We start from the raw sequence: 15646 nt of genomic DNA, 5'->3' as shown, positions 1-15646 counted from the left end.
GTCACCTTGGCTAAAGTAGTGAGATCAGTAATAATAATAGCATTACGCACAGATCAGAAAAAGACAAACTGTGATAACTATTAATTTTCTAACTTTAACCATAGGTACAAGTTTTATAGTTAAATACAAAGATCTCAGATATGTCACGTAATTATACACAGCAAATATCCACTCAATAGAGTGACTTTATTTTAAGAAAATAAAATGTAAAAGAAATAAGAGTAAAACTTAGATAAATAAGAGAAAGAGATTAGAATCAAGGCTGAAGGGCAAAGGAAGATTATCTAGACCTTAGGAAACTGGTGAAGAAGACAGGAGGAAAAAATGAGAACAAAACAACTAAAAATAAAGTTCACATTCACATCCCAAAATCAAAAAAATCAAAAAAGCAACAACAACAACAACAACAACAACAACAACCAAAAGGAACAAAACAAAACACCCAACAACCCAGCAATTTCTCTGTGACTTCAAGCCTGTGGTTGACTTCTGGGGTTTTGTGATAGTGTCCAATTCAGGGTGCAGCTCTGCAGTCACGGGTAAACAAAGGAGGCAGTCAGGGTACAGATCTATGCTGGATAATTCCAGAAAGCCTGCAGTAGAGCAGAGTGCTGGCTTGGCACTTTCAAAAATACTCAGAAAGTTCAGGCTGATTGTGGCCTCTGCTTGTGGGGTTGGGCCCTGAGTCATTCAGCCTGCGGTCTGAGCATCTTTTGCTGGTGTGGTCACATCTTTCTGACTCTGATCCTCTCTCAATTCTCCCTCACATCACTGTGGGATTTTGACACTGAAGCCCTGCAATGAAGCAAACCGATGATTGGTCTAAGTGCTGGGTTCAGTTGGCTGCTCCCTGAATTGTCATCTGACGAAGCACCCTCTTCAGGGAACAGGGAGGTCACTTGGACTGGAGTCACTCACTGGCCGTTGTAGGGCACAGCATCCACTGCTGCATTCCATGGTGCGTTTCTCCCTGGAGGCCTTTGGAGTCGCCTTCTCTTACCGTATCTCTGTAGATTCAATCCCCTTTCTTCACACCATGAGCCAGGAGCTGGGGAGACAGTGTGTGTTGCCCCTTCCTTTCTCTGTACTGAGGTCTATCTCTCCTTTCTCTGTGGGCTTCAGTTTCCCTTTCAGACCCTTCCTGGGTCTTAGGCGTCTCCTCCCTCTTTTTTTTCATTCCCCAAGTTGTTATTTTTCTGTAATTGGATTCTGAACCCTGGAGCCATTGATTCTGAATCCTGGAGAGGTTGATTCATTGTTACTTCTCACTCTTCCATCTTCCTGGAGGTCTCCTGACTTGGCTGACGTGGTTAAGGTACGAAGCTGTGAAGGACCTGGGGAAGGATGCCCAGTCACAAGGGACCAGCTGGTCAGAGCTTAGTTACAAACTGAATCTTTCAAAAGCAAAATCAAAAATCTCTGAGACATATAGCTTCAATAAGGCTGTTCACCAGTGACTCCAGAAACTCCCTAGTGGAGTCTAGTCCCTAGGAAAGCCAGTGGACTCCTCAAGGAAGGGGCAGTGAACTGTGGCCTTCTTTCCCAGACCTCCTCTCTTCCCACCTTCAGACAGAAGCTGTCTGGACCATGCATTCTGCCCTTAGTCATCCTCTGTTTTGTGCTCTTCTTTAGGTCAGTGAGGGCAAACCTTTTAGAGCTTTCAGTGTTCGAAACAGCCTGCCATGGCACGGGTGCCACAGGTTCACCACTGCTCCTCTAACTGTTTCTGGCTTAGGAGTCTCATCTTCTGAAACAGCCTGGTGTCAGGACTTCCATCTCTCTGCACTGTTGCTTTGATTTTTTTTCTGCAGCACCATCCTGGTCTCCTCTGAACCAAGAGAATCTGAGATGAGATGTGTGAGCAGCACCAGGCTCTGGGGGCCTGATGAACTGCATGGTCATGCTCAAACTATTTCCTGGGTCTGGATTTTGTCCATTGGGATGAGGCTGGCCTTGTCCCTGGCTTGGCCACAAGCTCAGTACTGTCTCACCTTGTTCTCGCCAGCTCCTTGCTGCATTTGATCTTTATTCTGGCCATTTAGCCCTGGCCTCCAGAGAATTTTTTTCTTGATTTGGCTTTCTGCATGGTGCTGAGAAATGCTGCTCTTTTGGAGGTATACCATTAAATATTCTACGACTTTGTAGCTAAGCTTTAGCAATTACAAATGACATACTATGCCTTGGTCTTTTGAGTATATACTGAGGAGCAGTATAGCTGAATCATATGTTTATATGTTTAATTTTTAAGTAACTTCTATACTTTTTTTTGACTGGGGAATATGATGGCAATAATTTTCTTTGCCCAGAATACTAAAACTGAAGAGAAAACATACAAAATGAGAAAACAAAAACAAAAAACATAAACTTTGTCAGCTACTCTCCCAACAGAGGATCAATGTCTAGTTTAGATAAAGAACTACAAAAACTTTAACACCAAAAAAATCAAATAACCTAATAGGCAAATGAACTGAACACACATTTCTTGAAGGAAGAAATGCAAATGGCCAGTTATGGCTTATATTTAGATGTTTCCCGAAAGCCTCATGCACTCATAGGTGATGCTTTTGTGAGCTGGCTGGATGATGCATGTATGATACTAGATTATGAGTGTGTTGTAACTGAATTGGTTTATTGACCAATGTAGCATAGTTCTGGGTGTGGATAGTGGGAAGCCTTGCTCTTGGTATGGGTGGCACTAATCATAGGCTTGTAATTTGAATGGAATAAAATGGAAAAGGAAGACTCACTCCTGCCATGCCATGGGCTGTTTCTTTTCTGCAATGCCCCTCTGCCATGCCACTCTGACTTGGAGCTAGCTGAGTATGAATTGGAATCTCTACTAACAGTGAGCTAAAATAAGCCTTCCCTCATCTAACCTGTGAGTGTTAAGTATTTTGTTTCAGCAACAAGAAAGTAACTAAAGACAGTATGTGAAGCCATTTGGGAAATGCAAATCAGAAGTACTAGTACATTGAAGCTCTGTATCACCTCAGTTAGAATGATTACTATCAAGAAGACAAAAACAATAAACACTGGTGAGGAGGAGGGGAAACAAAACCTTTATATGTTGCTGTTGGAAATGTTAACTAGTACAACCACTATGGAAATCAATATGGAGGTCCCTCAAAAGTCTAAAACTAAAGCTACAATTTGATCTGGTGATGTTATTCTTTTTTTTTTTGGTGATGTTGCTCTTGGGTCTATACAGTATCTGAAGGAGTTAACATCAGCCAACCATAGCAATATCCACATATCCAATGTTTGATGTAGCTCAATTCACAGTAGCTAAACTCTGGATTAGCTTAGCTGCCCACCAGTGGGTGAATAGATAGAGAAAATATAATATATATGTCATAAAACGAACAAAATCATTGCAGGAAGATGGGTGGATCTGGAGATCATCATATTTTGTGAAATAAGCCATACTTGGACAATTATCTTGTTTTCTTTCATATGTAGAAGGGGGGGGACATGAAATTAGAAGGGACACTATTAGAGAAGAGGAGGGGAATCAGGAGGGAGGGAGAGGGAAAAGAAAGTCATGGAATGATGAAAGCACATTGTGTGCATGTGCACATATGCCAGAATGAAACTAATCAGTATTCTGTACAATTAATATGCACTAATAAAAATGAGAAAAACAAGATGTTAAGGTAAATCTTACTTGTTAGAGTGTAACACCTCACATGCATGTTGGAGATCAGAAACAGCTTTCACTTTTGGTAAAATTTGTGATATCTCTGTTTCCCGACAATCACTTTCTGATTTGTAAGTCACATTTCTCTTTCTTCATGTGGATGACTTCACCTTCCAGGTGTTTGGGCTTCTGCAGCTGCTTTGGGAAGTGAGCCTCAGTGAGGCACTTTGGGACTTCTTTGTGGTTGATATTAAGCTTTGTGGTGTCACAGTGACAATTTCTGTCGAGTCCTCCCACAGAGATGCCACTAAGGGCAAGAGGTCCGCTCAGTCAGCAGTTGTCTCTGTATGTGTGTGATAGTATCTCGGTATTTTGTGAAATGGAAGTACCACGTACCATGACTGTCACCACCAACTGGTTTGTGACAGTAGTAAGAAATATCTTTTTTTCCATTAAACTTGGATCTAGCAGTTAAGTACTGTCTCCCAGCAGGTGGGGTGAATCTGCACCACCACGCAGGCTTCCCTCTTGGGCTCTTCAGCATCAGATTACTCTTTGTCATCCTGTCTGGCACCAGTTTGCTTCTCTGTTCTTTCTGCCACCAGCTTGCAAGTTGGGAAAGAGAGTCTTTCCTCACCCGGGTTACATGAGTGCATTCACTTTGCACATAGGTGTATGCTATATTTAAAAAAACATATAGTTAAAGGGGAAAGAGAAGGAAATCTTACAAGAAAATTCTGAGAAATTTCAAGGGCAGTCTGAGAAGAATTTCAAAACCAAGAAGCTAAGAAAGAAGAAAAAGAAACACTTAACTGCATAAAAATTTAAGACCTTGTATGATATGTGATATAAAGTTAATAGAAAAATGATAGGAAGATGGTGGATTGATAGGTAGCAGGGTAGAGAGCCTCTCTGAGAAAAACAACTCAGATGCTAGAATTTAACACCACGGGGAAGAGCAGACAAAAGGAGAAGGATTCTCATGACCCAGGAAAAAAACTGAGGAAAAAGAAAAATAGAAAGAAAAAAAAAAAAAAAGAAAGGAGGAAAAACATGGATGAAAGGTGGGAACCAGATGCACTCTCACTGGAGCTGGTCCCATGCTGTGCTGGGTGCCTTGAAGTCAGAGGACTCACAGTTGCGCTGAAGTTGCTGTAGCACTGAAATCGGGGGTTAGTGAGCCCAAGCCCTTGGTGGGAGGATGCAGGGCGAAGGAGAGCAGAACCAACGTGGAGAGCTGCACTAACCCATGGTGAGTGCAATGAATTTGGTCCCACAGAGGGGGGTGACTGGCTGGATGGCATATGGGAGGTGGGCAGGATGAGCCTGAACCCAGAACTGAAGTGGCATCAGTCTAATGCTCCTGGCCCAAGGAGCACTGGTGGGATCTGATTGGGCTAGGTCACACCCCTGATCAGGACCCAATAGCAAGGGATGAAACTGTCCTGAACCAGTGACGTCCACACAGCACAGACTAATGTGTTGAAGGCACTCACTGATTGACTGGCTCAGAGGAGAGGGGCCAGCCCACATCGCCCCTGTGTGCACCTCACAGATCAACAGTAAACTGGAGAGGGCAGCAATTCCCTAGCCAGCATGCTTCAGAAAAATTGTAAGCAATATGGAAAGGACCTGAGACCTCCATCATACACCTGTCTGAAAAAAAACAGAAACATGACAAGAGAAAGAAACAAGAAAAAGCCTCCAGCCACTGACCCAGGGAAAATAAGTGCAGGAGAGGTAAATACAGAAGAGATTGAGGGCAGCAAACATGCAATATTGGACACAGCATCAGGTGACATAAAGAAGTACTTTCATGACCTCATAAAAAACACTTAAAACTGAAATTCTAATTCAAGTGAAGCAAGATATAAAAACATTAATAAAAGAAATGCTAAGAGCCTCTCAAGAAGACACAGATGGAAGAATGGAGGAACCTAGAAAAAGGAGAGAAACCTTTGGTGAAGAATATAAACAAAATCTAGAATACATGAAACTGATCCAAAGAGATTACCAGGAAATTAAAAACTCCATTGAAAGCTGGAAGAATTCCTTGACAGAAACTAAAGACTTTCAAAACTTGAAGATAGATTTGCAATGTGTGATCATGAGAGTAAAGACCTCTTAAAAATAACAAGGAACCAGAAAGTAACAATACAAAGGCCAGAAGATGACAAGAGGATCTATAACTTAAGGATAAAAAACATGAGTGAAGAAACAGGAATAAACACAAAGGCTATTCACAGAAATAATTAAGGAAAACTTCCCAAGCATAGGAAATGGAAATGATATTCAGATATATGAGGCAGAGAAAACTCCAGCCAGCTACAATGAAAACAGATCTACAACCAGACATATAATAATCAAGATCCCAGAAATTCATCACAAGAACAGAATATTAAAAGTGGTCAGAGAAAAGAAACAGATCACCTATAAAGGAAAACCCATCAAAATCACGACAGACTTCTTGACACAAGCTATCAAATCAAGAAGAGCTTGGGGACAGGTCTTGCCACTCCCTGCTAGGCTTGACTGACTCTAGAGTTCTGGGCCTGCCAGCACCATCCATTCCAGAGGCCGGGCAGCCTGGGGTGAGTGTCCCCACACCATCCCCACAAGCCCAGTTAGTTTGGGAGCCTTGCTGGGGCCAGACAGGGAATTTCACAGCTTCTTGTTGCACTGGACGAGCTCTTCATTGGGTCTTGAGCCAGCTTGCCCCATCCCCAGTGACCCTATCTCAATCTGAGGAACTGGGTGACCAGAGTCCCAGGAGCTGAGGGCATAGAAGAGGATTTCCAACAAGCCCTGGGGAAGCCTTGGATTAACATTTGAAACACATAAATATAGGAAAATGACAAAACGAAAACCAAATTACAATCTCAAACATCCAGCCCATCACAAGAAATCTTAGGAGCTATGTACATAGAAGAAAATATATGCCATATACCTGAAATACCAGACATAATAGCAACTGAAATAAAGAAAAAACTAAGGGAAGCTTTAAAGAAATTCAAACTAGAAATAATCTCTCAGGTAAAAGAAGAAATGATAAAAGAAATGGAGATGCTGAACATATCTAAAGAAGACACAGTCAAAAAATTGGAGGAACTAAACCAAAAGGTAGTATCCCTGGATGAACAATATAAGAAACAAACAGAATACATAGAACAGATGCACAGAGATATACAGGAAATCAAAAATTCCCTTGAAAGTTGTAAATACTGCCTCAGTGAAAGTGAAGATAGAATTTCAGACCTCAAAGACAAGATTGCAGCCAGTGAACAGGAAAGAAAAGATACTTCAAAAATAACAAGAAATCAGGAAACAATTCAACAGCTGCAAGATGATGCAAAGAAAAACAACATAAGATTGATAGGGATAAATGAAAAAGAAGAGGACAACATAAAGGATGTCAAGAGGATATTTAGAAAAGAAATAGCTGAAAATTTCCCAAACATGAGACTGGAAACTGATATTAGGACCAGTGAAGCATATAGAACTCCAAATAGCCAACACCAAAATAAAACTACACCCAGACATATAATAATCACCACCCCAGAAATCCAACATAAGAATAGAATATTAAAAGCTATCAGAGAGAAAAGACAGATCACCTATAAAGGAAAACCTATCAGAATCACAGCCTACTTCTCGGCACAAACAATAAAGTCAAGAAGAGCATGGAGTAAAGTATTCTAGATCCTAAAGAAAAATGATTTCCAACCTAGACTGATGTACCCTGAAAAAGTGTCCTTCAAAATGGATGGAGAAATAAGATACTTCCATGACAAAGAAGAGCTGAAGAACTTCATGATCACCAACCAACCCTGCCAAGAATGCTGAAAGACAGTTTAGATACACTTAGGAAAAAAACACTAAGCAAAGTAGACAATTAAACAGAACAGAAAGATAAAGATGCAACAGCAGACAGATAGCATGTTAAAAATAAACCAACATACAACAGTTATAACAATTAATGGAAATGGTCTCAGTGCACAAATTAAAAGAAACAGACTGGCAGAATGGATCATGAAACAAAATCAAACCATACGCTGCTTACAAGAAATCCATGTAATGCAAAAGGATACCCACAGATGAAAGTCAAAGGATGTAAAACAATGTTTCATGCAACAGGAACCCCCCCCTCAAAAAAAGGGGGGTAGCTATTCTGTTTGCAGACAATGTGAACTTCAAACCAATACTGATCAGAAGAGATAAGGAAGGTCATTATGTACTGGTTTGGGGAAAACCTCAAGAGGAAAAGGTAACAATCTTAACTACATATGCACCAAATTCCAGAGCACCCAGTTATATAAAACAAGTATTAACAGAAATTAAAAACCAAATTAGCAGTAACACAATTATAACAGATCTTAACACACCATTGACACCAATGGACAGATCAACCAGACAGAAAATCAGCAAAGAAATAAAAGAACTGAATCACACCTGTGAACAAAAGGACTTGATAGACATATACAGGGTTTCCATCCAACAACATCAGAATACACATTTTTCTCAGCAGTACATGGGTCATTCTCTAAAATAGACCATATATCAGCTCATAGAACATATTTAATTAAATGCAAAAAATTTTAAATTATCCCTTGCATGTTATTGAATCATAGTGCTATAAAATTAGAAATTAATGATAAAAGATATTGCAAAAATCCCACAAACACATGGCAACTGAATAACACCCTCTTGGGTAATCAGTTGGTCACAGGGGAAATCAAAGAAGAAATTAAACAATATCTACAAGCAAATGAAAATACAAATAAAACTTACCGAAATCTGTGGGATGCAATGAAAGCTGTCCTCAGAGGAAAATTTATTGTACTGAGTTCCAATATCATGAAAACAGAATGAATACAAATAAACAATGTGTAACAATACAAATAAACAGGTGTAACAATGTGATGTTACACCTCAATGTGATGTAGAAAAAGAAGTCAAGCCCAAAGCCAAAAGAAGACAGGAAATTATAAAAATCAGAGCAGAAATTAATGCATTAGGGACTAAGAAAACAATCCAAAGGATCAATGAATCAGAGTAGGTTCTTTGAAAAAGAAATAAAATCGATAATCCCCTAACCAACCTTATTTAAAAAAGGGAAGAAAAAGCTCAAATTCATGCAATAAGGAATGAAAAAGGCAAAATCACTACAAACTCTGTAGAAATACAGAAGATCATCAACACCTATTTCAAAAACCTCTACTTTCATAGGTTTGATAACACAGAAGAAGCAGACAGATTCCTAGAAACATATGAAGTACCAAAGCTAGGTCAAGAAGATGTAAATCTGCTGAATAACCCAATCTCTATCAATGAAATTGAAAATGTAATTAAGTCCTTACCTACAAAGAACAGCCCAGGCCCACATGGATTCACTGCAGAATTCTTCAAGAAGTACAAAGAAGACTTAATGCCGACACTACTCAAACTCTTCAATGAAATCAAAAGGTCAGCAATCCTTCCTAAGTCATTCCTGGAATCACATATTAGTCTAGCACCAAAACCAGAAGACCCAACTAAAAAAGAGAACTACAGACCAATCTCCTAATGAACACAGAAGCAAAAATCCTCAATGAAAGATTGGCAAATAGAATGCAGCCAATCATCAAAAATATTATACACCATGACCAAGTGGGATTCATCCCAGGCATGTAGGAATGGTTCAACATATGTAAATCAATAAATATAATCCACCATATCAATAAATCCAAAAGTAGGAATCACATGATCATTTCTATAAATGCAGAAATAGCTTTTGATAAGGTCCAACATTCATTTATGATAAGAACCTTACAGAAAATTGGAATAGATGGTCTTTAGCTCAACATAATAAAGGTCTATGACAAACCAACAGCCAGTATCATACTAAATGGCTAAAAATTGAAAACCTTTACCTTAAAGTAAGGCACAAGACAACGATGTCCCTTATCACTGTTCCTATTTAATATAGTACAGGAAATACTAGCCAGAGCAATAAGACAAGAGAGAGAAATAAAAGGTGTAAAGATAGGAAAAGAAGAAGTTAAATTATCATTATTTGGAGATGACATGACACTCTACATAGAAGGCCCCCAAAATTCCAGTGAAAGACTCTTAGATATAATAAATAAATTCAGCAATGTAGCTGGATACAAAATCAACACTCAAAAATGAATAGCATTTCTATACACTAACAACAAGGTCATAGAGAGAGAAATAAGAGAAGCCACACCCTTCACACTAGCAACCAAAGAAATTAAATATTTAGGAATTATTCTCATGAAAGAAGTGAAAGATCTATATAGGGAAAACTATAATACACTGAAAAAAGAAATTGAAGATGATCTTGGAAAATGGAAAGACATCCCTTGCTCATGGGTAGGAAAAATAAATATTGTGAAAATGGCCATTCTCCCAAAGCTGTTATACAGATTCACTGCAATCCCAATAAAAATACCATTGACATACCTCATAGATCTCGAGAAATCACTCCTAAAATTCATCTGGAGCGAGAAGAGACCTAGAATAGCAAAGACAGTTCTAAGCAGCAAAGGCAAGGCAGGAGGCATCACAATCCCTGACTTGAAATTATACTACAAAGCAACTATAGTAAAATCAACATGATACTGGAATCAAAACAGAGCTGAAGATCAGTGGAATAGGTTAGAAGATACAACCACAACTACCAACATACTCAACCACCTTATCTTTGAGAAAGGGGCCAAACATCTCTTTAATAACTGGTTTTGGAAAAACTGGCTCTGCATATGCCAAAAACTAAAACTAGACCCATGCCTATCACCATGTACTAAATTAAAATCTAAATGGATCAAATATCTAAATATTAAAACAGAAACACTAAATCTATGGGAAGTCAAATTAGGTAAAAACCTTGAAGACATAAGGGTAGGTAGAGAATTCATGAACAGGACTCAAACCGCATGGGAAATACTTCCCAGAATCAATAACTGTTATCACCACTTATTAAAAAGTTTCTACATGTCAAAAGAAATCTCCAGCATAGTGAAAAGAAAACCCACAAACTGGGACAAAATTTTAGTGAACTGTCTCTCAGACAAAGGACTTCTTTCTGAAACATATAAAGAATTAAAAGAAAATCAGACCCCCAAAATTCAAAGATCCAATTCAAAAATGGGCATCTGAGATGAATATACAATTCTCAGAGGAAGAAATATAAATGGCAAATAAATACATGAAAAAATGTTCATCATCATTACTCATTAGAGGAATGGAAATTAAAACCACACTGAGATTCCATCTCACTCCTGAAAGAATGGCCAGGATCAAGGAAACCACCAAGGACAAATGCTGGAGAGTCTGTGGGGAAAAGGAACTCTCCTGCACTGTTGGTGGGAGTGTAGACTGGTGCAACCATTGTGGAAGTCAGTTTGGAGATTTCTCAAAAAGCTGGGATTGGAAGTCCCATTTGTTCCAGGTATTCCACTTCTGGGTGTATTCCCAGAAGAACTGAAAGCATCATACCATAGGGATATATGTACACCCTGTTTATAGTAGCCAGATCTGTAATAGCCAGATCTTGGAAACAACCTAAGTGTCCGTCAACTGAGGAATGGATAAAAAAGTTGTGGTATTTTTATACAATGGAGTACTACTCAGCTATAAAGAATGACTGCATTGAGACATTTATAAATAAATGAACGCATCTTGAGATCATTCTCATAAGTGAAATAAATCAAACCCACATGTTTAAATAATGAATAGTTTTCCTAGTGTAAGAAATGATAACAATACATAAAAGTATGTGGTTGCAATCATGATTGGTTGCATCATGATTCCCCTTTGTATTGCTTTGAAGCCTTATAATATTTTCATTCCTTAATTGTAATGGTATTTTTCTGGGTTGTTTGATTTTATTGTCTTTGATGGCATGAACCCCTATTTTGAAGAAAACAAGACATCGTAATAGCTAGTGCTGATTTATATCATCTTGTTTTTTTTTTTATTTAAAGAGAGAAGAAAAAAAGAAAGGACATAAAAACACAGTAAAAGGGTACAAATGATACAGTAGTTCAAGAAAAAAATATATGCAGTACGAAATCACCAGGTAATAGGTTACATATTATCTGGCCTCCAGGTGAAGAAGAGAGTTCCACGCCTCTGCTGGACTTCCTGGACCCACAGGAAGCTGGATCCTGGGCCGCAGGCAAAGAAAACAGTTCGCAGGCCTATATCATCTTGTTTTGATGCCCCATCAAGCTTTTGTTCTTCTGTCTCCATCGATCTTAACATGTTGTGTCTTATTGGATTTTATTTTATGTGATAATACAAACAAAAACTTTTATAGACAAGGAGATAATATAGAAACCATTGTTCATTTTCTGTTAGTTGGTTCTAAATACCCTGTAATACTGTCATTCTCTTGACTGGTTTTACATTGTCTTGATATGTTTGATGCTACAGTATACGAAGTTATACTCTATACTCTCAAGGAAAGAGACACTATGGTAACTACTGTTATTTCGAGTTATCTTGCGATGAAACGCTACATTGCTAAAATTGTTGTGTTCTGACCTGTGCTGTTTTGTTGTTACGTCCTCTTTTATCTCAATCTCCTTTTTTATTAATTTGTTTTTTTTAGTTAAGGAAAAAATAAATAAAAATAGCAGGATATAATACAGTAACCATTTGATTTCCTATTAACTTGATTTGAAGCCTTGTATTGCTCTCACCATCTTGTTTTTACTAATTTAACTGTATTCTGTTTTGTTTGATAGTATCAAATTTGAGGGTATAGGCAACTACTCTGAAGATAATAAGATTCACTCTGATGCCCATTCTGGCTTCACTGTTATCTTCTTTTGAAGTCCTGTAATGTATCCAAGTTTCAGTTTTATTGGTTTTGTTCTGTACTGTTTTATTCAACTTTATTATAACTGATGATATAAGCAATTCTTTTTAAGATAGCAAGGTGTATTATGGTAACCATTGTCAATCACCTTGTATTCTGTTTTTACATCATGTACTATGTCCATCCTTTTGATTTGACTGACTCTGTTTTGTTATGTCACATTTGATTTTATTCTCTTGAAAAAAAAGTAGTAGGAACTGTGGGCATAATGAAACCCAAAATGTGTAAATGTTATTGTAAAAAAGAGAGGAAAAGAAAGTGCTCTAAAGGATATAACTGTATGTATATGTAAGTGTATAAGGTAGATCACCATATTACTGAGTTTTTGTTAGATCATTGAACACAACTATTTGCAGTCTGTTAGAATGTCCACTTTGTATGCTTTAATTTTCTAACTTGAACAACTATTTCTAAGGTGACAATTATGTACTCTATTAACTAGTGATTTCTTACTTTTTTTGAAATTCTGTATTACTTGTACACTTTTTCTGTTTTTTCTTTTTCTCTTTAAATAAAATTTAAAAAAAAAAAGAAGAGCTTGGAGTAAAGTATTCCAAGCTCAGAAAGAAAATAACCTCCAACCTAGATTGATGTATCCTGAAAAACTGTCTCTCAAAATTAATGGAGAACAAAATGCTTCCATGACAAAGAGGAACTGTGGGACTTCATGACCATGAATCCAATTCTACAAAAAATATTGAAGAACATTCTAGAGACAGAGAAAAAATCACCAGGATTCCAGCAACAGTGGCAGAGAGGCCTCAATGAACAGGCAGACGGTGGAATGAAGAAAAGTAGACAACCAACAGCAGAAAAATGGCATAGCAGAGATGAGGCAGAGAAGACTGGCTATAATTTATAACACAGCTGGTCTTGATACACTAACAAAAAGAAACACAGGTAGAGTAGATCAGGAGATAAGGTCCACTGAGATCCTCTGTATAGGAAATACAATTAACCTGAAGGAGGTTTTGTGGACCAAAAGTAAAATACGAGAAAGCAGTGCTCTATGTGACAGGGAACCAGAGAGAAATAGGGGCAGCTCATCCAGCAGCTGCAGACAGGTTGGAAAGACATGACACTTTTGTGTGGTGGAGAACTACTCAGCTATAAGGAAGGAAAACCCTGAGGCTTTGGTAAGTAAAGGAATACAGCTCAAGATCAAGCTCAGCGGTAAAAAGGTTCAGAACCACTTAGGTAGATAGTGGGTTGACTCCTAATATAAAAACTAAAGGAGCTAGTGGGACCCAAAATGTACAAAGCACTCTGAAAAAGGGAAAGGGAAGGAGTTGTCTAAAAAAGGAAGGCAGAGGACATTGTTAATAGTGTATCAGGATTTAAAAGCCACATTAGTCTTATTGTTCTGCTCCAGTCTGTCTACTCATACTAGATTTGAGGGCACAGACAGCTAACCCAAAAATAGCAGGATATACTAAGTAACTATCCTTAATTTCCTATTAACTTAACCTGAAGCCCTGTATTACTTATACTGCTTTACTATGACTGATCTTATTTGAATCTGGTTTGTTAGATTGCTGTTTTGTCTTGACTGATTTATTTGAATTTGGTATGCATGATAGTATCAAGTCTAAGAGCAGAGGCAACTACTCTGAAGATGACAAGATGAAATAAGATACCTATTCTGGTTTGATTATTAACTGCTTTTGAAGTCCCATAATGTCCCCAATGTTGTGTTTTTATTGATATTGCTATGTAATGCTTTGTTAAATTATATTATGCCTGATGATATAGACAATTCTATTGAAAATAACAAGAGCCATCATAGTAACTACCGTAAATCACCTAGTATTGTGGTTTTATATGCTTTTTTCATTTCATGTTTTTCTAGAAATTTGTTTTGTTGTCTTGTTTTGATGTGTTTTTCCCTATAATACAGAAAGGATAGGTATACATGTAGAGATTCACACACATGTAGAACTTCCAAACAGTTTGTGAGAATAGATTATATAATGCATGATGTAATGAACAGATACTCTGAAGAAAAAGAGACACTAAGATATCCAGTGCTAATTCTGTAGCGTTATAAAATCTAGCAATACTATTATTCTCTGCTCAGAGTGATATTAGTCTGTTTTCTTTTGTTTAATTTCAACATACGTAAAGATATGGACAGCTACTTTGAAGAGAACAAGAGACATTATGGCAGCCATTGTTGACTTCCGTATTGTCTGGTCTTGAAGACTTAAAATGTCTTCATCATCCTCTTCTGATCAGTTTAGAACTATTTTGTTCTGTATGAATTCACTGTGTGTGAAGATATGGACAACTATTTGGAAGAAAACAAGAGATAATACAATAGACAGTGAAGATCTCTGGTGGTCTTGCTTTGAAATCTCTGTTTCTTAAATTGTTTTCTTATGATCTGTTATGTTCTGTTTTGTTGTGTTTAATTTTACCTTCTTTAAAATAAAAAAGATAGGTTTGCAAAACACTATAGTATCTATTATGAGAGATAAAAGTTTAATATTTGTTCTACATAAGCAGTACTTAAAAGGTGTCAAGAATAGGACAAATAATTCCATTAAAATTAAGATGTGAAAAAATTAAGATGTGGTTGTGAATAGGGCACATGGAGAAGAGCTATCCCAGATGTGATCACATAAGAAAAAGCCCAGATTCACTAATAGTCAGGGAAGTGTAAGTTAAAATGACACAAGTTGTGCTATTCCATTAAGTACAAAAATTTTAAAATCATTATGGCACTTATCACTAGCAGGAATGTAGGGAAAATGCACCTTTTTTTATAGTACTGTTTGAAGTGTGAAGCATTGTTTGGAGAAGTGGGGTGATGATTTCAAAGTTTTTTTTTTGTTTTGTTTTAAAATGTAGAATACTGACCTTCATCCCAACAAGCTTGCTCATGAGGATGCCTCAGGCATCGCAGGAGACAACAGCCCAGGCCAGCCAAGGCAACTAGTGACCCTTCAGGCATGCCACAGAAGTGTAATCACCAACGTGAAGGATGTGCGCAAAGACGGGAATGTAGCGCGTTCTTGATGTAAACAAAATCAGACAGGAAGTGGCTGCTCTGGGGGGGGTGCAGGACGAGCTCCCTAGGGAATGAGACACCCCCCCCCCCAGGGAAAGCAAGATGGCGCCAGTGT

The sequence above is a fragment of the Cavia porcellus genome, unplaced genomic scaffold, assembly GCF_034190915.1.
Source record: "Cavia porcellus strain 051 isolate PalLab524CR breed Dunkin Hartley unplaced genomic scaffold, mCavPor4.1 scaffold_29, whole genome shotgun sequence".
Lineage (NCBI taxonomy): Eukaryota > Metazoa > Chordata > Mammalia > Rodentia > Caviidae > Cavia > Cavia porcellus.
Note: the sequence above shows the minus strand (reverse complement) of the source record.